The sequence below is a fragment of the Camelus ferus genome, chromosome 22, assembly GCF_009834535.1.
Source record: "Camelus ferus isolate YT-003-E chromosome 22, BCGSAC_Cfer_1.0, whole genome shotgun sequence".
In the NCBI taxonomy this organism is placed as follows: domain Eukaryota; kingdom Metazoa; phylum Chordata; class Mammalia; order Artiodactyla; family Camelidae; genus Camelus; species Camelus ferus.
Genome location: NC_045717.1, coordinates 4,473,109 through 4,500,735, shown reverse-complemented (window position 1 = coordinate 4,500,735; position 27,627 = coordinate 4,473,109). Strand labels below are relative to the sequence as shown.

At 46.3% G+C, this 27,627-nt stretch overlaps 1 long non-coding RNA gene across 1 annotated transcript; it reads left to right on the top strand.

Moving 5' to 3' along the window:
* Nucleotides 1-10,299: 10,299 nt before the first annotated feature.
* LOC116658972 lies at nucleotides 10,300-21,388 on the top strand. Its single transcript, XR_004314205.1, has 3 exons — nucleotides 10,300-10,483; nucleotides 19,718-19,791; nucleotides 20,753-21,388. It is a non-coding gene; the product is annotated as an uncharacterized LOC116658972 (long non-coding RNA).
* The last annotated feature ends 6,239 nt before the right edge of the window (nucleotides 21,389-27,627 follow it).

Sequence of the window (27,627 nt, the reverse complement as noted above, 5' to 3'; positions counted from 1 at the left end):
GACATTTGCATTTGTGACCCTCGGCCATCAGCAAGCACAGTGGACCTCTGGCAGCCCTAGGGAAATGGAACATAACCAGAGGACAGGGCAGAGTTGAGGAACACGGTGATCTTCCCCACCCCCCAGAGCACTGTGCCTTCTTTTCCCCACACCCTACCCTCCCTTGCCCCTTTCCACTCTTTTTCTCACCCTTGTGTCCTTTGCCAACTCCCAAAGGGATCTGAAAGCCCCCAGTCATTTCTCCCCCCAGCTCCGTTCGGCTCCTGGCACTCAGAACAGGAAGCGCCACCTCCTATCAGCTGTACGCGGCCGGTTCAGCAGACGGAGTTGTTGAACTGGGACACAGGTGCAGCCCTCCGGGGACCACGTCAGATGCAAAACAGCAAATTCCTCCTAGATGCTTCTTCCAACTGAATGTGGAGACCCAGGGAAAACAGGTTTATAAAGAAGGAAGACATTTTTAAATAATTTTTAAAATTTTATACTATTTTTAAAGGTTACTTTGTATTTACAGTTATTACAAAATATTGGCTATGTTCCCCCTGTGGTACAATACATCCTTGAGCCTGTCTTACACCCAATAGTTTGTGCCTCCTTCTCCTCCATCCTTATATTGCCCTTCCCTCCTCCCCAATGGTCACCATTAGTTTGTTCTCTGTATCTGTGAGTCTGCTTCCGTTTTTTTTATATTCACTAATTTGTTGTATTTTTCTAGATTCTGCAGATAAGTGATAACATACAGTATTTGTCTTTCGCTGCCTTATTTCACTTTGTATAACACCTTCCAAGTCTATCCATGTTGCTGCAAGTGGCATTATTTCATTTTTCATGGCTGAGTCGTATTCCATTGTATAATCTATACCACATCTTTATTAAATCATCTGTTGAGGGACACTTAGGTTGTTTCCATATCTTGGCAATTATAAATAATGATGCTATGAACCTTGGAGCACATGTATCTTTTTGTAATTAGTGTTTTCATTCTTTTGGGTGTATACCCAGGAGTGGAATTGCAGGATCATATGGCAGTTGTGTTTTTAGGTTTTTTTGAGAAACCTCCATACTGTTCTCCAAAGTGGCTGCCCCAGTTTACATTCCCACCAACAAAGGTTCCCTTTTCTCCACACCCTCGCCTTCCTTACCTTATAGGGGTTGTGATGAGATCACAGGCACAGGGGCCTGGTACATCAGAGCTGTCCTGGAAAGGGTGTATTGCACCCTTGGCTTGGTTTCATTGGAGCCATTGATTCAGATTTCCTTTGAGCCTGATATACCGGGGTTCAGCACCCCTCGGGCTGCACAATGATAACAGCAAAATGCAGGAAAGCAGCGCCCCCCACGGGAAACTTCCAGCCTGTGCTGAATGGCTGTATTCGCTTGCCTTCCATGGATATTGTACATTTTCCGTGGGGTATCGTGGGATTAACAAAGCGTTTGAAGTTTGACCAGAACATGCAGTTCTTAGGGGCGCAGGGTTCTGGAAAGCAATGATAAAGCTACCTCTCCCCTGGCATCTGCTACTCGTCTGACTTCATCCCATTTCGTTCTCTGAACCACCCCATACAGTGGGCATGATCATTTCTGTTTTATAGATGAATAAATGGAGGCTTACAAAGGTTAAGTGACTCGCTCAAGGTCACACGGCTAGTAAATAGCGCTGCTGGGGGCCAGTGCAGGACTAGAAAACCTTTGCTCTTACCCGCTGTTACAGCTGCCTCCTGAACCCCCTTTGTAGGGAGTTTGTCCCTTTCCTGGACTCCTAGTCTGCATCCGATGTCTCCCCTTTTTGGCAGACCCCCAGTCTCCAGGAGATTCTCATGTGTTGGTCCCTGAGATGCCATCTGAACTGCTCTCTGTCACCTGCCTTGAGGATGCTCCCGTCTGGATGCCCTTGTCTGTCTCACTGCTAACGAGCTCATCACAGCACTCCCAAAGCCCGGTGTGCTACCCGGCACATGACGAGAGCGCAGTGCCAAGCACCCCTTTGTCTCCTTTTCCTCTGACCCTCCTACCCCAAAAGGGGAACCTCATCACAAAAAGTATGCCTTTTACAGAAGACTTGGATCAACATTCTCCAAAGAAGACATACAAATGACCAATAAGCACATGAAAAGATGCTCAACATCACTGCTCATTAGGGAAACACAAATCAAAACCACAATATGCCCTTTAGGATGTCTGCTATCAAAAAAATTAAAAAGGAGAGAGAGAGAAAATCACAAGCGTTGGTGAGATTGTGGAGAAACTGGAGCCCTTGTGCACTGCTGGTGGGAATGTAAAATGGTACGGCTATTATGGAAAACAGTCTGGTGGTTCCTCAAAACATTAAAAATAGAACTACCGAGCAATCCAGAAATTCCACTTCTGGGGATATACCCAGAAGAGCTGAAAGCAGGGACTCAAAGAGGTATTTGTAAATCTATACATAGCAGCCTCATTCACAACTGCTAAAAGATGGAAGGGACCCAAGACGAATGGACAAGCAAAAAGTAATGTATACATACTGAATACATATGAGTATTACCCAGCCTTAAAAGGGAAGGACGTTCTGACAAATGCTCCAGCATGGATGAACCCTGAGGACATGATGCTGAGTGAAATATGCTAGTCACAAAAAGGCAACTGTTGCATGATTGCACCTGGAGCAGTCAAAACCACAGAGGCAGAAAGCAGAATGTTAGTTCCCGGGGGCTGGGGAAGGAGGGAACCAAAAGGCGTTGTTTACAGAAAGGCGTTTAAAGGGTACAGAGTTTCAGCTTTGCAAGATGAAGGAGTTCTGGAGATGCATGATGGTGAAGTTGCACAGCAATGCTGATGCACCCAGTATCACCGGACAGCACACTTCAAAGCGGCTAAGATGGTAAATTTTAGGTTGATGTGGTTTTTTGCCACAATAAAAAAAAAGAAATTAAAAAAAATATGCCTCTGAGACCTGCAAGGCTTTATTCTTTGTTCTCTTTTAGGAGCCTTCGCTTATTTAAAACACCATTTTGACGATTAAAGGTTACAATGAATCTGTCTTGTTTGTGAAGTCTTGTATCCCCTGAAGGCTGACGAGGGGAAAATGCCATCGTAGGATCATTTCATTATGTAATGCTTCACACAACACCCGGGAGGAAATGGCTCCGGGAGAAAGATAAAAATACATCCTGAGATTTGAAAAAAACAAAAAAACAAAAAACAACCTAACAACTACTGCTGTCTCCTTTTTTCCCCATTACTTCAAATCCAGACAGGCAAAAGTGAGTAATTTTTAAAAAAATGCAGGTGTTATTTAAGTAAACTTGAATAACATCCAAGAAATACCAACATTAATAGCATGGCAGGTGAGCTGGCGTGTTGGATTCTGTCACCCAAGCGCCTAAGATCCCAAATGACTTTTCCCACATAGTCTAGACTCTGTTTAGGTGTGTGAAGGTTGTTTTTAGTTTTTTCTCTCTTTTTTGTGCCAAAAAAAAAAAAAAAAGATGAAAAACTCACTTGGCTCATAAACTGTCTTTCACCTTCCTTCTTCACTGTGTGAATAGCCTTAGATGATACCCAGACTCAGGCAAATGACCGGGGGAACGTGAGAGGGTCAGGGACGTATGGACATGGACACACACAGGTAAGCAGGTAGCTACGTGGATCTGAAAGATAAACAGAGAGAGAGACAGAGAGACAGACACACAGAGTGACAAAGGTACATTCTGCCGTGAAGATGTCCCTGAGAGCCTGGATCACTGCAACACTGGCAACTAGATAAATATTTTGTTTTTAAAAGGACAATATTCTTGGAGCATCCTTTAACTGTTTCCTAAATCTTTGGCTTTTATGTTGCTTCCTCTAATGTATTTCATTACAGACTCACAACAGTGATGTTGACATATTCAGAATACCTGGAAAGGACCCACTTTTGGAGAATGTGGTCCATGAGGACATGATTATTCTTGCTTCTGGGGTGTGTGTGTGTGTGTGTCTACTAGGTACTGCTCACTGTAATAGATCCAGGAGGGTTACAAGCACAAATAAAACACAATTCCATCTTCCAGGAGCTAACAATCTAGTGAAGTGGAAGACAGGCAAATAAACAAGTAAACAGGTCACCATATTTCAGAAGTTGCTAACGCAGCTCCCAGAGGGACTGGGCGGGTTGGTGTACATAGATGAAATAACCCAAGTGGGATGACCTGCAAACCAGAGCACACGTACCCCATCTGAAAGGGGGACCAGGCTCTCGGCTCCCCGTGATTGTGCCATGCAGTGAAGCAGCCCAGGGTGGCCAGATCTTCCGATTTTTCAAAAGCAGTCCATTGTAGATACTAACTAGTATATATAAAACAGAGAAACACCAAGGTCCTGCTGTACAGCACAGGGAACTACATTCAATACCTAGTAATGGCCTATAATGAAAAAGAATATAAAAAGGAATACATGTGTATAAAACTGCACACCAGAAATTAACACAACATTGCGAATCGACTATACTCCAATAAAAAGGCAACCCAAATGTAGTTTTATATGTGTTTGAAATTTCTGAACACTGACATTTTGCCAGCTCATTCCATTTTTTAAAAAAATCAGTGTGCAAGTCAAATGTAATACAAGCGGAGACTAGGTTCAGCCAGTGTGTCTGGTAATAACCTGCGACATCATAAAATATGAAGAGCAATAAAGGAGAAGACAGATGAATTCCCTAAGCAGAGGGAGGGGCTCGGGAGAGGGAGGATGTCACGGTGTAGACGGTGTCTGAACTGCACCCGGAGAGACTGATTTGCCAAGGAGAAGAGGAGAGGGAACAGCATTTCTGGCAACAGGAACAGCATGCACCAAAGCACAGTGAGGCGGAAGAGCCACCGGCCAAGGCTATCCTTTGGGGTGACCATCCCGATGGAAAGACTCCCCAACACTTAACCTTATTTCCTTTGTACAGGAAAGAAGGGCTGGGGTGAAGTGGACAGGGATGGAGACCCTACCATGGAGCCATGTTCCAGGAGAAATCATTAAGGGACCCACGACGATCTTCGATCACAGGGACTCAGGCAGGTTTGGTGAGGGATAAAATAACGTGTGTGTGCGCGCGCGTGCAGGGAGTGTGGAGGCTGCCGTGAGGATAAGGACTGGACCCTTCCAACCCTCCCAAAGATTTCCTTTCTGTCTTCAACCCAATAAATAGGCTTCTGGTCATAGATCACCAAAGCTCATGAGAGCTCTGAATGAAGGGCCATATGGGAAAATTGGGAAGAATTGAGATCAGACCTTCTGTGAATTCTTAGAACCTTCCTGCAAGTCTAGAGAGAGCTCTCTGGGGCAGGAGGGTGGTGGGAGGGATGTAGGGGACAGGCACACCTGGGTTTTTCTCTGCCTGCTGTGCTACAATTGGGACCGATGTGTCTGTTTGTTGAAGATGGGTCTCTTCTGCCCTACCAATTGTTGCCACTACCAGAAATGTGCAGATACCTGGGGAAAAGGCAGGGCAGAGAAGAGGAAGGAGAAAGTATATCTATTCTCAGGAAGCAGCTACCACAACCATGGAGTAGGGAGGGGGCCCCACTGGGCCACATGTTAAAGGCAGGTTGGGGGCAGCTTCAAGTGTTCCACAGCTTCCAGAGATGGATGTGTCTGTTCGGGCAGTGAGATTCACAGAAGCCTGGCATTTAACAGATGTTACCACGTGGATGCATTCCTTCTACCAACACCTGTGGACAGCGGCAAGTTGCTTGGCCCTCTGCTAGTTATGAAGATAACCCCTACAGAACTTAGGGGGAGAAGCCCTCTTTGAATGCTGACTGTCCTGTAGAATAACAACCCTTCCCCAGGAAGCTGAGATAATGGACCACACTTCTCTCCACTTCCTAATGCAAAAGTAGTTTTGCTCATTCAATTCAATCATTCAACATTTATTGAGAGCCAGGCACTGGGCTCCGTCCTGGGAATACGAAGATAAATAAAATATGATCCTTCCTTCAAAGAGCTCCCATTCCAGTTCATCTGTTCACTCCTTATGAGCAGAAGTTTAGACACTTGACTTAGTTCTTGTTTTGTTTTGATAGTTACTCATTGGCGTGCCCTTGCAGTCTCTTCTGCCTTAAAATACGGAGGCTTCTCAGAAAGAAGGGACTTGCCCCAGGTCACACAGCTACTGATGGCAGGGGTGGGGCTGGAACCCTCTTTTCTGGCTCTTGATGTGACGTTCTTTCCTCTGTGCCAGCGGTTCTCAAACTTGAGCATGCGCAAGCATCACTTGGAGGGCAGTTAAGCGTGAACGGCTCAGCGCCATCCCAGAATTTCTGACTCAGGAGGTTTGGTGTGGAGCCAGGAAATATGCTTTTCTAACAAGTTCCCAGGAGATGTTGCTGCTACTGGACCGGAGGCCACACACACCTTGAGCATCATTGGGTGGCACCAAAGCTGCCTTGTCCTCCAGCCAACGGACATCTCCAAGATGGCCCTGCCTTCCAGGGGATGCACCACCATCAGGGCGATCTGGGGTGGCCACGGCTGAGTTCTAAGAGGGAATCAATGCATAACGCCTTTCTCTTCCTGCTGGAGTTTGGAATCAATTGAGAAATGAAGCACTGGCAGCAGAGACAAACATTTATCTGCTTTGTTACAGATAAAGCTGATTGAAAAGCAAGGTTTTAGATATTAGGTCACCAAAGGTGTTTCTAAAAAGTTGCCTCTGAATTGAAACTTAACCACCCAAAGTGTTAGCCTTGGTCTTGCTGGGGCAGAAGGCTGCACTGGTGAAGTTCACCACACAGCGGAGAGTTCGTCAGAACGGGCTCGCTCTGGGGGAGGGTAATATTCCTCAAATGCAGAACCCAGAACCCACCCAGCTTTTTCTCCCTGGGCAAGAAAAGCCTCTGGCATCTGGGATCTGACCACGGACTCGCAGCTGGGCCTCGGTGTTCTCCTGTGCAACGTGAAAAATTTCTCAGAACATCACTCTCAGACAAGGCCACCCTGTGACAGCGGTGACTATCAAAACAAAACAAGGCCCCTCTGTAATCATGTCTGAAGAAGGACAAGACATGAACTTTGTCCCAACCACAAAATTCCAACATCCCCGTCTCCTTCCTAACATGAGTGGCTGCTGCTTCCTCACCCATGACAGCATTAGTTTCACTCTGGTCTGCCCCCCGCTAGAGGTAAGATTTATTGTGGTGCCCAATCATAGAATCAGCCCCACTTGCATGAAACTTCTAATTCAGAGCAAAACCACACTTTCTTAAACTCTCCCCCCGAATCAACTAACACAGGCCCGAATCCTTAAATCAGTCCTTTGTAACATCCCCTTACCGATGCCCCATGATTCCCCCTGGCACGCAGTCTCCCTTGCTCCGCGGGTAACAGACCCAAGCTGTTTAACTACAGGCAGATTCCTGGTGGTCCTTGGCTTCAAGACATTGATTGATTGATATCCCAAACTCACCAATCAGGGGAGGAGTGAGGACGAGGGAGGGGCGATGTGGATGCGTTCCTCCTATGGCTTTCCCCTCCCCTCTAAGGAGGCTGAGAAGGAGGGGAGAAGTGTGATGTCCACCCAGCTGGCCGGCCCAGCGGACACCGAAGGCCTTCACACCTGCCTGCCAGCTGGTGCCCCTTGGCTTGGACCTCAGCTGATGGGGAGTTCTCAGATCCTTCTTTCAGCCCATTAGCTCTGCAAGAAATTCATCTGATTGACACTCTTTCTGGTTCTGTGGTTGGCATCCAGTTTCCTGGGAACGTCCCATGAAAAGCCACGATGCAGGGGCTTTTAATAAATTGAGGGGCTGATCAAAAACATCACGATGACAAAAATAGCCACCACCAGAATGTCTTATTTACCCAGTGGAAGAAATGGGCGAAGAAAAGGAGATGGCAGAGGACAAGTCACAATGCCAGCGTGGCTTCAGACCATGCTGGTCTCCACCATGATGTGGAAGCTAGAGAAGCATGAAGTGTGATGTGAGAACTTCCGTAGAAGGGACCTTCGTCCCAGCCACCATCTACAGACTCCCTCCACTTTGCCCATCAGGCCTCATTTAACTCTCAGGGAAACACAAATACACTTTTGCAGAAGAAAGTGGTTTCATTACAGTTTTGCTCCTGAGAAGAGCAGGACTCAGGGACGCAGGGACTTGGCCTTGGGTCACCCAACTAGTGAGGTCTGTCTGCTACCAGATCCCACGTGCCAAACAACTGCAACATGGCCGTTCACCATTCCCTGAAGTCTAAACTATTTTCAGTGTTCTGGCTAACTACTAACCACTGTTTTTTGTGTTTTTCTTTAAAGAACGCTTTATTATGTTAACCAAACCTCTACTCTGCAATTAACTCTAATTACACAAGCAATTAAATTGGGAGTAAGATTATTTTGCAATTTAAAGCTATTTATGCTGACATTAGATTTTTCTCTAATTAATTCTTATTTCTTGGTTATAATTGTTAGTTAATTAACAGAGTTTCTGGCCCTGCCCACGCATTTGTTTAAGCGCCAGGCTCTCCCCGTGCTCGGGGACCTGAGCACGACATGTCTCCTTTGATGGGGCATCCCACAGTGGGGACAGAAGGATCGGCCAGTTCTGTTGCGCTCCAAGAAAGCAAGCTTGGCTTTATTAGTTTGTCACTCAAAGGTAGGGAGCACACGTGGAGCTGGGTAATATGAGGTACAGTATTTTAAGTGCTCTATGTGTTTAATGACCCCAAGCACTAGTAGGAAACTGGGGTCCTCAGTGGGGTCCCCCAAGGTCCTAGAGCTATCTTCAGTGTTTGAGCACGAGTCCCCAGTGGGGTCTGCCTGTAGACCCACTGTGGGTTGACACAGGCCACCTCAATCTGTTTCTGGCTAGACTCTTGGACCACTTAAGGGAAGTCTGTCAACAAAGTCTTTATCATCACATGTTGACTCAAGCCAATTGGAAACTCTGAGAGGATGCTGACGAAGTCATAGAGCCAGGTGTTGATTAGAGGGCTGACGTTTGGATAGCCGTGAGCTAGCAACAGAAAGTTTTAATAAGGTTCCCTGGGTGTGAGAAGTTGAGGAATCACTGACAACTACAGGTTAACACTGTTCACAAGCTGACTTTGCAAATATCAGCTCATCTAACTTTTTCCCTTCTTTTGCTAAATTCGTTCTTTGTAGGTGTCTTGAGACTCACCCCTTCCACGTCCATGACCACATCCTTTTGACCTTCATCCCCAAATCCCCTTTAGATCCAAAGAGGGTTGCCAGATATTGCAAATATTGCCTGAGACATGTTGACTCTAAAAAAATGGTTCATTGTTTATTGAAAACTCAAACGTAACTGGGTGTCCTGTATTTTCACTTGCTAAATCTGGCAACCCTACTCTGAGTGGTTGAGGAAGTCTGTTCTGCTGAAGGAGCAGGTGGTCCCTTCCCCAAGTGCCTTCGCATGGCCTTATGACGTTGTAAAAGGTCATAATTAAATATTAGAGTGCAGAGTACTTTAAAGCTGAAATTTTCAACCTCCAAATCTGAGGGCTCATTTATTATATGTAAATATCATAGGCTCTTACATGAGAGCTGTTTTGGTTGGTTAAAAAATCATTTAAAAATATTTAGTTGTATTTTGAGAAACCGCTCATGATGGTGGGAAGGGGAACCCCAGAGAACACCCCCTGCAAGAGATTTGCTCCTTAGAGACCCTGGCCAGTGCTAACTGCCCCCTTCCCCATCTCCCTAGCCTCCCCAGGGCACACGTTCAACAGACTGGACTTGTCTGAAGTCCTCCATGGGTCAGCAACTTCCACCTACCTTGGGCTTGCTGGAGGAAGTGAGACTAGCTTTAGCCCCCTGGACTCACCCCAGTGCTCTCTCCCAAATGCCCTCTCAGGAACTCAAAAACAGCTTCTCCCCACCCAATAGTGGGGCATTTCTAAGCTGGAGGGTCATTTTTAGTCTCTGCCCCATTTTGTTACTCATCCTCACCTTTCGGCAAGGCCCACTTATCCATTAGACCCGGTAAGGCCCACAAAGATGTTTTAATTTCTTAATAAGATGGGGGAAAAGTGAACTTGTAGGTCAAAGGAAATGTTTTCACATAGGATATGAATCTATGTATCTTTATACCAATATAGTCATCGAATGCCAATTTTAAGATTGTTTTTAAGAAGGAGGAAGACCCATGAAGGTAAAAATGCCCAGGGCTCCTGAGAGTCAAGCAATACGGCCAACCTCTATGAGCTCTGAAGGCAAATGCTTTTTAGAAACATTGTCACAGGCCCGGAGGAAGGTGTCAGTCATGTGTGGAAGGGAATCGAACGTGTGCTTAAACACCTGTACTCCTCATTCTAAAATATCTCGGATAGGTTTCAAAAGGGCTTGGAGAAAAACTGAAAAGAGCTAAGATGAGCTTCCTGGCAGCCAAGAAGAAGAGGGAACCCTGTTCTCTTCCAAGAAGCACAGCATGTGGATGGTGAAAACACGGTGCTTAGGGGAACCCTCTCATGCAGATGCTCAGACAGACTCTTGGCTGCACTTGTGACCCAACAGCAGAAGGTGAGTTCTCACCCTCCTTCTGAGGAATATTATCTGGCTTCTTGGCCAAGCTCATGAGGCCCTAAATGAGCAGATCCCCGCCCACCTCTCTGGCCTCGTCTCTCACTCCATGCTCCTTCGCTCTTCAGTAAGCCCCCAAGCATGGCTGAGCCTCTAAGCCTTGGTACTTGCATTCCCTCTACCTGAAAAGCTCCTCCCCTTGATCTGCTGGTCCTTTGGGTCTCACTTTCAAGGTCAAATCTTCCAAAAGACGTCCTCTGACCTCCTGGCTGGTGTCTCCCCCACATCGTCCTCTCCCTCTGGTATTGTTTTATTTGGTCTGGAATATTTGTTATGATCTGAAATTGCCTGTTGATGGGCTGATTATCTGTCATCTGTCTCCCCCACTGGCACGGAAGCTCCTTGAGACCTTGGCTGTCATTTTCTTCTGCATCCATCTGCATTCTGCCTGGAACTGGGTAGCAGCGTGGAGAATTCTTGAATGAATTAATTAATTTAGGACAGGTGCATCCTGGTAGTCAGCAGGGACCTGGCTGTGCTGTGAATTGACAGTGTCGTGACGGAGTGCAAGTTCGCAGGTGCAACTTTGGGGCTAGGAGCTGGGACCGAGCAGAATTTTCTGTGTAATGATGCAGATCAGAATTTAGAGTCCACAGGAATCCAGGCGGAGAGAGGAGGGAGCATGCCCATATCATTTTTTTTTTCCTCTAATCAGAGGCAATAGTTTGTCTCTCTGTTAGGAGAGAACACTTTCCCACTGGATCCTCTTCAAGGATAGCTCTGTAGTGAAGGGACTTTCTGACCAAGAAAGCACCTTTCTGATGAGTTCTGCCATCCCCAGGGGGACTCTGGTGATGAGTTATCTAGGAGGACAAAACCAAGCAGCCCCCACATTTCTACATTTTCACACAATACTTCCTCTGATGATAATGTAGACACTGTAAAATGTTGAAAACATCACCGGGTCATACTCGGTGCATTTGTGCCAAAGCCACATTCCAGCTGAGTCTTGGACTTGGTGAATCGCCTGAATGCAGCTATATTTAGGCCTCTGCATGCTAGTGTTTCTATTTGTCGCTGAGCCCCAAGGAGTAATTCCAGAGAACATCTATAGTGTCCCAGTTTCCATGGAAACGGCTCTCCCGCTTTGAGCGCCAGCCCCAGAAGCCAGGAGGAGAGTCTGTGCCACGTTCTCTGCACCAGTGACACAGAATTCGAGTTTTGCTCCATGAAACAAGCCCAGCCCGGTCCCTGGCCCCTAGGCCTGCTCTGGGAAGCGTGGGTCAGTGTGGTTTGGGAGAGTTCAGGGCAGAACTAGCTTTATAAGCATCTCTTCATCTCAGACTTCTCATTTATATGCCTTTGTCTTGTATTTCCACATCCTTACTTTAGTGTCATAGGATAATTGGAAGCACAGAATCTGTGCGTTTTAAGTAAAGGCTTCCGATCGGAGAAAAGAAAGAAAAAAAGATAAGACACCAAACTGTTAACTGTGTGACATCTGGGGAGGACAGGGTCCCTCTAGGGCAGGGGGACATTCACTTTTGTTTTGGAATATTTGAATTTCTTCCAACAGCAGTCCTGGGTTTCTTCTATAATGAATTAAAACTAAAGGGTTCACTTCTTATTGAACGCACCCTGAGTTGGCCATCCAAGTGTGTGCCCTTCCATCCATTTCAAACGTTCAACCCCATTTCAGCTGGATTCTCTGGAATCTCAACGAAATCATGGTAGCTTAGCAATAGAACCAAAGCAGATTTCCAAGGTCAACAACAAAAACATTCACTCGTTTCTACAACCTCTCTCCTCCACTCCCCTTGACCTTAAGTTTAGCCAGACCAAACTTACTGTGTGTGTCCAAACTCATCAAGATGTGCACATGTAAACAATGAGGTCTACTGTATAGCATGGGAAACTATACTCAATATCCTGTAATGCCCTCTAATGAAAAAGAATATATATATATATATATATATTCTATATAAATTCTATATTTATATTCTCTCTATATATGTATTTGTATAACTGAATCATTATGCTGCACACCAGAAACTAACACAACATTGTAAATCAACTACACTTCAATTAAAAAAAAAGGTGTGTACCTAACACACGTGCAATGTTCGATACATCAATTAGGTCTCAAGAAAGTTAAAATAAATGCACAAATTTAATTTTTGAGTTCACCAAAGTTACAACCTGTGCATGATTTAGCAATCAGATAACACTACAAGGCTTCGTGTATAAAAACCATAAAATGAATAAGGAGAATGGTACCTCGCTTTCCACTCTTCACTCCAGATTTCTGCTTCCCAGGGGAAGGATCTTGCAATGATGCGAGCTCTTGCTTCTGGAACGTCCTGCCGTGATCTAAGCAATGCATCTCTATCTCTAGTACTGTTTCTTGATGCTCCAGTTTTAGATACTGTCCATGGACTTCTTCCCATGGAAGATGAGGAGGATTTAAATCTCTTCTACACCCTTCACTTCAACATATGCTTCCTCTCCACCCATCTTCCCAATGAGGTTGTGCCATAATGTTTAGTTAGAGCAAATATTCTGTGCACACATTATACACACAAATATGCTAGTCACAGCTGAGTCTTGTATGACAGCATTGCCTTTCTTTTATAACTATTTGTCTCTGGAATTGTCTATTTTTTCACATGCTCAGTTTTTTTTTTTAATAATGCCTGTCATTAATTCATTCTAGAGCTCTCGGACAGAGGTGCCAGTCTCCTTCCAATACATTCATTCATCAGGGGTTTCACTGGCCTCATCATCTTGTGCTGGCATTTCTCTAGGAGGCACCTCCTGCATCTCCCACCTGGACCGACTGCTGTCCTGTCCTGCTGCACAGCTGAGTCTGGGCTTCTCCCTTCACAGCCTCCCCGGGATTCCCTTCCTCTTTTTCTTGTTCCGGATTCCGTGTTTTCCGGACCCCACATCTTCCTCTGTCTTGGTTTTTCCCTATTGTTTTTAGCAGAACACACCCTCCAGTTAATCCCTGAAAAGGGATGCCTGGTCCTGTATTTCCCTCCCTACCATCACGTTTAATTGTTGGATGGGTATAGGATTCCAGAATGGACACCATATTCCTGTAGAGTTTTGAGAACACTCCTCCGCTTTTCGTGTTGTTCTTGAGAATCCAATGCCATTTTAATTTCTGATTCTCTATAGATAATCTATACATTTCACTCACCGTACCCCCTGATTTGAAGGCCTTAATTTTTCCCCATAGTCTTAAATTTTCTAACGAGGTGACTTGTCTTTTTTTTAACTTTTCTGCTGCATACTTCCTGGGCCCCATCAATTTGGAATCCAGTTTTAGGAACTTTTCTTGTGTCACTTCTGTGGTGAAGTCTCCTCCTCTGTTCTAAATTTTCTTTACTCTGAAACTCCTACTTTTTCTTAAAATTGGGCTCCCAGACTGATTCTAGAATTTTTTAAATTAATTCCCTTCTTTTTTTCCATTTCCTTTTCTCCCTGTTCTCTATCCTGAGACATGATCTTCACTTGATCTTCCTAAACCTTCCTGTGACTTTTTAATTCTTTCTGTCATATTTTTAATTTCTAAGAAGACTTAATTTTTCTCTGAACGTTTCTGTTCTATATATAGCCTTTTCTTTTTGTTTCATAAATATTCTCTTTATTTTGCTGTTTTGAGTATAGATTTTGCTTTGTTAAAAAAATAGTTCCTTCTACTTTTCACTCCTAGTTGGGTTTTCTGTTGGTTGGTTGGTTAGTTGGCTAGTTTGGTTTTTCTCTTGAACTGCTTCAAACATCCAGTGATACTCGGCAGTCTATTTACATCAGAGAGGTGGGGAAGGAAGAATTTAGCGGTAGAGCGCATGCTTAGCCTGCACGAGGTCCTGGGTTCAATCCTCAGTACCTCCATTAAATACATACATACATACATATATACATACAACCTAATTACCTCCTCCCCTCCCCCCACAAAAAGACAAAACAAACAGTTACACATTTACATTACAGAGTGAGTCACTAGAAAGAGATTAGAAGCTGCGTGTGCAGGGGCAGGACTGGTTGACGAGTTGACAGATGGGCTTCACTGTGGGGTGATTTGGTCAAGTTAATTTATCAGGGGGCAGCTCCCCACAGCTGTAATTTCCTATGGGTCTTTTCTCTTAGACTAGCCTGTTTCCCCCAGATTAATCCTCCCACGTCTCACTTGGAGTTTGTATAAGCCTGGATGACGGTATTCTTAGCCCTGAGATGGGAAAGGTGGCTGGTGGAGGAGGTAGCACACTCACCATTTGGCACATGGATTTCCATCTAATCCCCATGATCAGCATAACAGCTCTGGCTTCAGCTGCATCCAGAATCCCAGAATCTCGTCATCATCTGGTTCAACACCTCCAGGGAATAAAACCTCAGTCTTCTCCCAAGATGAGGGAGTGTCCCAACTCTGGTAGCATGGGGTGAATCAGGGGTCCAAGTTTAAGTACTTTATTTTTTTAAGTTAAAATAAGTGTTTTAGTCTTTTTTTGTGGGGAGAGGTAATTAAGTTTATTGATTGATTGGAGATTGTGGGGATTGAACGCAGGACCTCATGCATGCTAAGCAAACACTCTACCACTGAGCTATACCCTTCCCTGCTAAGCTTAACTACTTTTTATGCAAAGTGTTAGCTACATCTTTTTGCTTTCAACCTCTTCTGTACCAACCAGGCATCCCTTTTCAGGAATCTACCGGAAGGTGTGCTCTGTGAAAATAAGAGAGAAAAACCAGGGCAGAACCAAGTCTTCTGAGGTGCTGAGGCGAGGCTCAGATTATGTTAAAGTAGTCTCCACCCCTAGCGTAGGGTTCAGCTTTCTCTTCTGCTGGGTCCGTGATCTCTTGACTTTCTGTCTTCAAACTTCCAAAACGTTCTTGCTTTCATCTTCTCTCCTGATCTCTGCCCTTGTGGGTTTATGTCTGTTTTTAAATCTTTTTACTCACACTGGTGCAGGGTTTCAGGAAAAAGCAAATGCAAAACTGCTCAAATTCCAGTCCAAGTCGAGGCCCTCATATGGACATTTTCTGTGTATTCTGACCAGGATAAGCACATACTGGCCCATTTACTTTGAGGTCATCTCCTTTAGTTAGCCTGTCCTTCCTTTTAGCAAGGCCTGGGTCACTGCCAGAGCAGCTAGTTGTGAGAAAGGGCGTCAACACTGAGGATGAAGTCTTGAGAACCCAGAATGTATTTGGAAGTGTCTCTGTCTCCCACCGGCCTGGAATAGGCCCTCCGCTCTTGGCTGCTCAGCACATCACCCCCTGTGCATCTATCAAGCCCCAAATCAAATGGCCTCTCTGCTCTCGAATCAGAGTTGTCACGTGCTCATCCAGGCTCCCACGGCACCTTCTTTCGTGCTTTAGATTGGCATCGCAGATGGAAAACAGCAACTATGGGAAGATACTCCAATGTGCTGGTGTCTATGGTTCCTAGTCATTTCTTTCATATTTTCATAACTGAGTTTTATATCTCAATTTATTTTAAGGTTAGCTAGATTATAACTAGTGTTTTTCTTTGCATAGAAGAGTATGCTGGTGACACTCTTTCTGAATTTTTGCTCAGCTGAGAATTTCCTCTCCTGCCCTCCCACCTTAGTCAAGCTGATTAATTATCTGGGGGTCGCAGCAGAGGCAGACTTTGGGGAGGAGAAAGGAAGGTGCTCACTCACGTGTAAGCGTGCCTTTTCCGACTTTGTTGTTGTGGTGGTTCCGTGTTAGTGGGGGCGCCCACATCCCCGCCTGCCCCCTTCTCTAACTGGATCGCCCTCACAGGCTGTGGATACCCAGTGGAAGCGGGGATGGAGCACAGGCGTCTTCCTGTTCACGAGCATCCTCAGACTTCAGTGCCAGCCTGTAGGAGCAGCAGGAGGGAGGTCGCCCACCGCCATCCTCCCCACAGCCCAGTCACTTTGAATTATTTCCTCCAGACAGCTTTTGCCTAAACATTCTGTAGCATCTCAAGCAGGTTGGCGCTAGTTCCAAATTCTATACCCCAGAGTGGTGGATCAGAAGGCACCCCTCCTTACTGAAATGCTCGGCTTTGGCAGGCTTCATTCCCCACGTCTCAGCTGAGATGCTCATCAACGTATCCATCAGCATCCCAAACTGAACAGTTGAGATGAGTCAAGGATGCTCGTCAGCTAAGAACCAGAACTCTTTCTTTTAATTATGATACAGATTCCTCATACTATTGTCTCCCTTTGGCAATGTTGCTGGGAATTAGGGAGGAGTGGAGGATTCAATGCAAAGGTCTCTAAGACTGCCATGTGGGTCCGGTGGTCGAGAAAGCGACTCTCATCTTTCTGTTCCCAGGGTTTGTCTGGTGGGCTTCATAAATCCATAAACCAGACATGGAGTGAATCCTGTTCCAGATGGCTTATCCCAGCTTTAAAAGGTACCCAACCCATTTCATCAGGCTCTGGGCATTCACACATGGAGGACAACTTTAACGTCATCGCTGTTGTCCCCACCCCACCCCCCAGACTTATCTACCATTGGACAGTGACAGGCTTTGCCTCTATTCTGAGCATGTTTCGGTTTGGAATCCAGATGCTTGATTGACGTCCATATGAAGTGATGATTTGTTGGCAAGTGGAGGCTTCTGCCTCTCCAGGTCTGTCCCGTCCCATTTCAGAGGGCAGATAAAGTGATGTGATCCAAACAGAAGTCTGGACTGGATCTTTCACAGTCGGTTAGGGCGGGCTGGGAGAAGTGCAGGCTCCCTTCTCCTTCTCAGGGTGACAGTGTGGGCCAGGCTCACGGTGCGATTTTGAGGCCAGACTCCCCACCCCCTCCTTCCTGCTTTGCTCATCACTGGTTCTGGAAGCCAAGGTACCACCTCCTAGGAGGTCTTAGAGGAACTGTTGGTGACATCAAAAGGAGATGCAGAGAGGGCTGTTTTCCAATGGAAGACTTGGTGGGGGAGACCAGATGCTTTTACAAGAGCGGAGGTTTTATGTAACAGATATCAACTCCATTAACAACTTAATAACCACATTGGGCCCCATATACTCGCCCCACAAGGTAGGTGTTAAAATTCTATTCCGTAAATGAGGAAATTGAGGCAGCAGTGCTTAGCCACATAGGTATCCAATAAATAGTTATTGAGTAAATAAATGAATGAAGGACCAAGGTGACTTGCCCAAGGTCGTTATAGCAATTAAGCGGAGAGTGGGGATAATTCCAGGAGATGAGCCTCTTCCGTGTGTGCCAAGGAAGGCAGTGTAAAAAGTCAGTGCACAGCAGGGTAACCCAGCCATCTTAGTTTTCCTGCAACTTGCCCAGGTGTAGCACTGAAAGTCTTGCATCTCAGAAAACTCCTCAGGCCTGGGCAGACAGATCAGTCGGTCTGCCTGGCGCACAGGTTTTCTTGCCTACTGGAAAGTAAAATAAGGATTGATTGAGGAAAGAATGACTCAGATTTAAGAGCATGATGCAAACATCACCAACAGGTGTGGGACTCTGCAGCCCGCCAGGCGTTTCCCTATCCATCTTTTTAATGTTCACAGCATCCTGTCTGTGTTAGGGTTTCGTGGTATCCCATGGTAACCAACACCACAGGTATTCATGGATATAGTCAAGGTGAAGTTGTGGGTAAACACCAGGCATGGTGTTTTTTCTGGGGAAAAGAGAAGATCATTCAGGGAAAAGATGGTGCAGGTGGATAGGTTTGGGGCAGTGGGGGACTCACATCTTCAGGAAGGACATCGGGGAGGCATGGTACAGCCTCTCACCTGCCAAACCAGTCCACATGGTACGATAAGGAGGCACGGGCTCTCCATTAGCTGCCAGCACATCCCGGCCAGGCCCTTTCAGGCTATGCTTGACCTTGAACAAGTCCTTGATGTCTGAATTTTGAATTTTTCAGTTATGCAAGGAGGTTCATGCTCCCCATCTGGCATGACTTTTGCCGAGATTAAATGAGACAAATCCTGGAAAGTTCCCAGCACAAAGTTCCTTTGACAGGAATTTGAGAGATATCCGTTCCCTTTCAGATTTCTCAGCTTTTTTTTTCCCCCTCTGTTGCAAGCAACAGAAATCCAATTTAAACCAACTAAAAATGAAAGTGAATTTACTGACTCAGGTAACTAGGTGATTTAAGGTTCAGCATGGCTGAGTGGACGAAGGGAACCCCCATGTCCCCAGGGTTAGTTGGTTCTTTCTCTGTCTCGCTCTCTCTCTCTGTCTCTTGACCTCCCAGCTCTGTTATCTTCTGTGCACTGGCGCTCTTTTACCCGCTTTCTGGGCAGGCCTGCTTTACGCAGGCACCAGCGGCTCTGAGCATCCATCTTCCAAAACAGCAACACAAGAACTATAAACATATAGATGTATATATATATCTACAATCACAGATCCATCCTAGGGAGGGTGTGGATTGGTCCTACTTGGGAATGGTCTCAGCTCTGGACCCATGCTTGTGCTCAAGCAGTCTTGGGTCTTACCTGGGCCATGGGTCTACTGATTGTGACCTAGGGCAAGTGTATCATTTACCCTCCAAACTGAGATTCCCTGCAGAGTGAAAGGGTATATCTTCATAATTAAGCCAGGACCACAGGCAGAAGCCAGACTGAGCCAAGGAACCTGGGATGCATGGTGACCCTCCTAAGCGCCAAAAGAAAGGAACCACCAGGGAGGGAGAGGGGGTGGGGAGGGATAAATTGGGAGTTTGGGATTTGCAGACACTATACGGTATATAAAATAGATAAACAACAAGGTCCTACTCTCTAGCACAGGGAACTATATCCAATATCATATAATAGCCTATAATGAAAAAGAATATGAAAAAGAAGTATATATGTATAAGTCAATCAATCACTCTGCTTAACAAAAAGAAGAAGGAGGAGGAGGAGAAGAGAATCAGGGAAGAAGATAGGACAAGAACTGCCCTGGCCAGCACTCATATTTTCGTATTTAAAATGTCCTCTGTGTGTGGGGGGACATACAGCTTAAGTGGCAGAGCACATGCTTAGTATGTACAAGCTCCTGGGTTCAGTCCCCAGTGCCTCCTCTAAAATGTCCTCTGTGGATTTGTTTAGAAAAATAGCATTCTGTCCCCCAGTGCAGCACATCTGAAACATTTGTCCTGCGTCCTTAACTTTGACAGTGACGTTTCTAGCAAATAGCTTTCAAATCTTTAGGTAATTTGAGCACCAGTAGACCTTTGTGATTCTTGTTCCTGATGCTTGCATTCAACTTCTGCTGTTCCCTCTTCTGTAGCTCCAGCAAATTCCAGCACCTCTCAGGTCTGGGGACAGCCTGAGGCCCAGGAACGCCGCTGGAGGCCTCTCGAGGTTAGCAAGTCCCCACTGATACTGCTCTGACTGCCTCTCTGCCAAGCAGTTGCAGTGACCAGTCTGGAGTTAAATGCCCAGCATCCTTCTCCAGATGGGTGGTGGCTGCCAAGATAAGGATTCCATGGAACAATTCTAACTGAGTTACTACCCTATTTTAAAATGTATTTTTCAGCAATCCCACTCCTGGGCATATATCCAGCGCTAACTCTAACTCAAAAAGATACAGGCACCCCAATGTTCATCGCAGCACTGTATACAGCAGCCAAAGCAAGGAAGCAATCTAAATGTCCATTGATAGATGAATGGATAAAGAAGATGTGGTATATATATATATATATAGTATGTATATGGTGGAATATTACTCAGCCATAAAAAAGAATAAAATAATGCCATTTTCAGGAATATGGATGGACCTAGAATTTATCATATGCAGTGAAATAAGTCAGACAGAGAAAGACAAATATCATATGATATTGACTTATATGTGGAATCTTTAAAAACTATGATACAAATGAACTTATTTAAAAACTAGAAATAGACCCACAGACATAGAAAACAAACTGATGGTTACCAAAGGGGAAGAGGGAGGAAAGATAAATTAGGAGTTTGGGATCAACATATATACACTACTATATATAAAATAGATAAACAACAAGGACCTACTGTACAGCACAGGGAACCATATTCAATATCTTATAATAACCTATAATGGATAAGAATCCGAAAAATAATATATATGTATAACTGAATCACTTTTCTGTACAGCTGAAACTAACACAACATTGTAAATCTACTATACTTCATTAAAAAAAGGAAATTTAAAAAGTGTATTTTTACTAGTAATCCCCGTGCTTTCTGAAATCTCCCTCTCCTCCCACACCCAAGGTGATTTCACTAAGTTTTCTGCATCGTGGAATATGGTTTTCATGTTTTGTTTTGTTTCTGTCCCCGTCCCCAGAACACCTTCCTGATTTTATGATAAGGACCAATGGCAACGATAATTAGAAATGTCGCTATTCAAAGTAGAGGAGACTTTTGAGGAGTAAATCTACGCCCTCGAGGAGAGCTTTGGGGAAACAGATGCATCTGAGCCCACATCGTCAAGCTTTTGCAGTTTGGAGAGACCATAAGGAGGTCAAAGAAAGAAAGAAAACGTGGAAAGATGCTCAGAGTGAATGGATGGGAATGGCCGCAAAGGGCGCAGCCCGAGCGGAAGCCGGTGTGTGAGTTCAGAGCTCTGCCCTCGGTCTGTGCCGTGAACGCGCTGACCTCAAGGTACTGCTGGGTACCCCAGTACTTCCAGTACCAAGAAAGTAAGCAAAATCAAGTGCATCAGTGAAACCCCATACGTCACACCCGGGACTCAGAACTCTGCAAACCTGGGCTCACGTCCCGGCACAGTCAACTTGCAAAAGAGAGTCACGGAAAATTTCCTCCCCACACGGAGCCTCCCTTCCCTTTAGCGGTAAAGGCTGTAAAGGCTCGAGGCTGTTTTGCGTGGCACCGGGTATGTAACCGGTTCTCTAAGAATGTTGAGCAAATTAGAATTTGCACTTCATATTCTCCGAGAAAAGGAATTCTATTGAAAAGAAAATTGCCCTTCATAAGTCTTGCTTATAGCAGTAATGGTGTGAGGTGGCGGGTGGGAGGGAGGGTTGGACGGAAGCAAAAGACAGAAAAAAAAAACTTAGTAATTTCATCTCCGGCTTTTACATCTTCAAAGTGAACTCTAATTTGGCTCCTTTCAGCCCTTCTGAGGACTGAAAGGCTTTGCAGATAGACAGAGCCAGGGATGCCCAGCCTCTTCCATTATGGGTGCTGATTTATCATTCACTGCAGATGCAGACATCTGCTCGGAGGGTTCTCAGAGGGCATGATGGAAAGGCATCTCCTTTGAATTCGGCAGATTTTGCAGCCATTCCGATCTCTACGGGAAAGGACTACAAGGTGGCCGAGTAGGACAGCAGGGGGCTGGCAGCCCGTCCGCCGCTGGGCTGGGACCCTGGTGGGGACAGAGGCACCGAATGCTGCCCAAGAATCTCTTGCTCAGCACCACCCCCTACCCCGACCCCATCACTTCGTTTCTGCTGAGGACGGGAGCACGCCGTCTAGCCCCTGGCTAAGCAGGTTACTGTTATGGGTGATGACTGAGCCTCCCCAAGTTTGGATATTGAAGTCCTAACCCGCGAAACCTCAGAATGTGATTATATTTGGAGATGATGCCTTTTCAGAGGTAGTCAAATTGAAATGAGGTCATTAGGGTGGGCCCTGGTCCAATCTGACCGGTGTCCTTATAAAAAGGGGAGATTAGAACGCAGACAGGCAGGGAGGACCGTATGAAAAGACAGGGAGAAGAGAGCCATCTCTAAGGCCAGGTGTCCTCAGAAGGAGCCAACCCTGCTGACACCTTGATCTTGGACTTCCAGCCTCCAGAATTGTGAGAAAATATATTTCTATTGTTTAAACCACTCCATCTGTGGGGCTTTGTTAAGTCAGCCCTGGTAGGTAGTACAGCCATCCAGTTGCAAACCTGAGGTGACCAGGTGTTCATGTCCCTTTTCCATGACACTTGAAGAGGTCACATACAAAAGATGCCTGAGGGAGTCTTGCGAGATATGAACAGTTAGAGTTCTTACCACATGCTTCCTCACTTCCGCCCCCTCAAATCCCACCCCCCACCCTCCCCACCCCCTCACCTCCCCAAACCCCCGACTCCCCATCGTGCCACTGCCTTCCCTGTGCTATTTAATCCTCACCTGCAGAAGAGGGGTATGGCCGCACCGTTCCCACTGCACTGATAAAGGGACTGAGGCTCAGGAGGGAACTGGGCTTGCCCACAGTCTCACAGCAAAGAAAAACCAAGCCCAGGCGTGCTGGTCCTGCTGCTACCGCCAGGATGGGAGGTGGGGGAGGAAAGGATGCTTTGACACTTCCTCTGCTCCATTGTCACCATTGTCACTGCCAGCAGGGGTTTCCTGCCTTGGTTCTGTGACCCTCAATGGTATCTCCACTTATCTCAAAGGGGATTAGGTAAATTTTAAAGTCATTTTAACTCACTTTAATTTAGAAGATGAACGTGTGTGTGTGCTTGTGTGTGTGTCAGGAGGCACATTTCAGGGGTGGAAAGGGGAAGGCACATCATGAGGAAAAATAAAACCATAAGGTGTCAAATCACAAAGTTTGGGAATTGGTGCCTTATGGGGATACACAGCTCTCCTGACCCCGCCATGCTGGGGTGCCAGCAGTTACTCGAACACAGAAATTCCTAAAACACTTACTATCTGGACCATGACTTCCTTCCACTTTCTCCAGGGAGATGGGACCGTCCCGGAGAGAAAGAATCAGGAGCCTCAATTCCACGGCCCCACAGCACCTAACACATCCTTTGGATGAAGGGTGCCTGTAACCTGGGAAGAGTAGCAGGTTCTGTTTGAGGCGGAAGCCTCTGAAGGTGGCAGGGCACGCTTCGGCTCAGCAAACAGATGTCAAGCCCAGCGCTCTGCACAAAATTCTGAGGAACAGAGGCAAAGGAGACATGCCCAGCCCTGGAGGAACCAGGCCTGGGACAGGAAGATAAACACGTTGTCTCACTCTGCTATGAGTGCGGATTGATAGGGCCGCCCCCATCCTGCTTCTTACCATGGCCCGCCTTCACCCTGCTGTTTGTCCTGGTCCTGGTTGTGATAGTACCTCTCACGCTCTACACACAGACTTCAGGGCGGGTACACCTGTAACCAGTGAGGGCAGAACAGCAGGGGAGCTGTCTCCTGAAAGAAACACAAACACCCAGGGTGATGCCAAGTGGGATGTGTTTTGCTCTGCTCGCAAGAACCTGAGAACATTGGGCAGGGAGGGCTTTTTGAACTGGGTCTTGGGAGGTAGGTAGGAGTTTGCCAGGGGGCCAGGGTAGGGCAGAGCCTCACAAGTAGAGGGCATGTTGAGCAACCAGGGGTGGCTGTGCACAAGGCAGGTAGAGGACAGGGGGGTAGAGACAGAGGCAGAGGCAAAAGCAAGAAACCAGCCTAGTGAGCTTTATTAATGGGGTTGGATGTTTTCCTGAAGGCAGTAAAAAAAAAAAAAAAAAAAAAAAAAGCCTGATTACGTTTATGCTTTACAAAAATGCTGCTTGGCTTCTAAAGATCAGACAGACAAACCTAGGGAGAGTGACAGGGGGCAGGAGAACAGTGGATTTCAGTATGAAACTGAACTTCAGTCTGGGTTTTCTTTGCAGCCTTGTCTAAGAACCAAAGGCGGGGTTTTTCATTTGTTTCCCATTTTGAATGTGATAGAATTTTACCTTTAGAGTTTTCCTGGGAGTGGGGGCATGTCATTGCACAACTAATCGCCCAGATGGCCCCAGATAATCCAGTGCTGGGCACAAATGCAATCCGTGGGAAACTCCCCACCCACCCCGACTGATAAAGGGAAAAATGGTGTGAGAGGATGGCCGTGTCCCAGGCCTCGGCTGAGTCCCTGGGATGTGCCCCGCCAAGTGAGGGTCCTTGGCTTCTTGCAGGAAAGAATTCAACAGCAAGGCACAGTTGAGTAAAAGTGGATTTATTCAGAGGGATGGGCACTCCATAGACTGAGTGCAGGCCGTCTCAGAAGGTGCGGGAGCTAGAGGCCGTCAGGAGCAGTGTGGCTAGCTTTTAGGGGCTCAATTATTTCATGTACTAACAAGTGGCAGGATTATTCCAGCTACTTTGGGGAGGGGGTGGGGATTTTCAGGAACTGGACCACTGCCCACTTTTTGGCCTTTTATGGTCAGCCTTGGACCGGTCATGGTGCTGGCGGGAGTGCCATTTCCCAGGCTAATACATTATAGTGAGCGTATAATGAAGCTCAAGGTCTACTGGGAGTAGAAATGTCTGCCATCTTGGTGTCCATTGCTGTGACTCTCCTTGAATGGCTGTGCCCTGCCCTCTTCCTTCCTGTCTCACCACCACACCTGATGTGACCCCAAGGTCAGTCTCTGGATAGACCTGCCTGTTTCTTCTTGCCGACTCCCCACCCTGATCCCACCCCACCAGTCCTATGGTCCTACCTAAGATCGCACCATCCCTCGCTAGGGATGAACGCACTCAGCAAAACAGCCTCTTACCTGGCCTCCCTGCCGGCCTCGCCCCTTCAACCTGTCTCCACTCTGCCCGGGGAAAATAGGAAAGCTGTGGGAAGCTAAGCTTGATGAGACGTGGGACTCCACCAATGTGATTCGCTGCTGGGAACAGTGCCTGATACCTAGGAGATGATCAATCAGTATTCCCTGTATGATTTAATAAATCATCAAATTAAAGCAACCAACCAAAGCCACTTCCATCTTACGCTAAGTGCGCTGTTTATTAAGGTGCCTGACATCCCAGCAGAGTGAAGCGTGAGACCATTCCTCGATTTACAACTACAGCGGAAACATCCAATTGGAAACATCCAATTGGCCCAATAAAATGCATGATTTTAATTGACCTCCCAGACCGTACATAGGAATGACTGCATTCACAACAGTGAGCAGCGAACAATGAAACTAGTTTAAGATTTCAACTGCTGGGCCACGTATGGACTAGCTTACATGCCAATTGATCTCAAATGTCGTGTCCCAGAAAGAGGGGTGTCTGCTGTGTTTCTAAATCACAGGATGCTTCAAGTGATAAATGAAAATTTCAACAATAACCAGCATGTAGTGAATATTTAATATGCACCAGACAATGCACAAAAGTATCTGTTTTAGAAAAAAAGAAAAAGAATCTGTACATCTTAACCACATTTAGTCCTGATGTGGTAAAGGCAGGTGTTATTGTCTCCGTTTTAGGTGAGAAAAGGGAGTCTCAGGGAGGAGACATGTTTTGCTCAAGGTCACAGAGCCGGTCAGTGGCCCCGCTGGGATTCCACCCCATGTTGATCTGACGCCGGGTCCTGCCCTTGCCTCTCTCCCGCTCACATCATGAGATGCTCATCTTGCATCTGCCCTGGTGCCCTCGGCATCCCGGACTGGCTGATGCCCCAGTTCCCCAATCGTGTCAAGAGGAGGTTGCTGACATCACCCTGGGGATAAATGCAAAACCTCCCAGTGGGCAAGGGGTTTTCCTCTCTTGATGGAGACACAAGAAATTATGAGCAATGTAGCCTTTTTTTTATTAAAAAAAGAAGTCTAAATAAAGAGCTGGAGAGGGGACTTCAGAAGCCATGGTCACCAGGGTTTCTCCAGATGGCTGAAAGGCTGCCTGTCTAGGGTGATTTGGATTCAGTTTGCTGGGAGGACGGAGCTGTCAGATAGATTTGCAGGACTGTGTGCAACCCGCCATTACCTCACTTGGCATCACATACCTCGCATTGCTTTGTGATTATCTGCTTTCTCCGCCTCTCCTGCTGAAACCTGAGTTCTTCGATTTCTGTCCACTGCAGAGGTGACATGGTACGGTGGTTAAGGGTCAGTGCTCTGGTGCCAGACCAGCAAGGTTCCAAGTCTAGCTTTTCTGCTTACAAGCTGTGTGATCTTAGGCAGGTTACTTAACCTCTCTGTGCACCCTGTTCCCACTTCTGTAAAAACAGGATGTGATAACACCTACTTCATCATGTTTTCCAGAGAATTAACATGAAGCGTTTTAGGAGAACGTACGGCAAAGAGGAAAACACTCAGTAAATGTTAGCTCTGATCACCCCTCTTGCCGATTCCTCCCTGAGGCTCTAGGTCAAGCCTCATTTGAGGCCAGGCCATTTTCTGGACTTTTTCAGTCAAGTGGGCCAACATGGTACCTTTTTTTCTTTAATTGAAGTATAGTTGGTTAATGTGTTCATTTCTGGCGTACAGCATAGTGATTCAGTTATACATATATATATATATATATTCCTTTTCATATTCTTTTTCATTATAGGCTACTAGAAGATATTGAATATAGTTCCCTTGTGCTATACAGTGGGATCTTGTTGTTTATCTATTTTATATACAGTATCTACAAATTTGTCACATTGGGTCTTTTGCCATTGACTCAGCCAGGCATCTGAAACAGATGCTGGCTGGCAGTGGATGGCAATCATTAGAGTGTCCCGGGTTCTTGGGCTCGGGCTGGAGCGCTGAGCCCATCTATGGCTTCTGCTTGTGGAGCCAGAGAAGGAGGGCCATGTCTGGGGTGGACAGCAGGGTGGTGGCTGCATCACTGCCAGACGCTGGCCTTTCACGTCACCACCCGCTGACCTCACCAGAAGCTTGTCTCATTCCCACAACCCCACAAGGAGGAACCAGCCAACACACAGCCCTGAAAGCCTCAGACATCCTATTTTCCTTTCCTTGACCCTCAGAGGGGTGGCTGATTGAAGGACCCTCCACAAAGTGCACCATAAACCTATTTCTACCAAGTGTGCTGGGTTATACCCTCTAGGCTGACTTCTCCAAAGTAGAAACTCTCTTGAATTCAGGTCTTCTCACTGGAATTTTTGACTCAGCTGAATCCAAACACTCTCCCCAAATGTTCTGGAATTTTGGTGGCTACCAGAGGGGAGGGAGGCTGGCCATGATGTTTCTTGAAATATTTGGATTCATCAGTGTCTCTGGTAACTTACAAGCCCCCAGGAAGAATTCCCCATAGCGACCTTGATCAGAAATGAATCCAAAGGCTTGTTTTCAGGCAGCAGTGGGAGGAGCCGCTGCGGAGCTGGGTTCCACCTGCAGCTGCTGCACTGAGAGAGAAACCACTGTAAACAACATGGGCTTTTATAGAAGAGCCACCCCGAAGAAAGCTCCCGCCGATAACTGCCCCAGTCTTTCAGGCCAGAGCCATGCCTGAACAAGTGGATGTGCCCCAGCCAGCTCTGGCCCCCTTAGGAGTGGACTTGTTAAGTTTC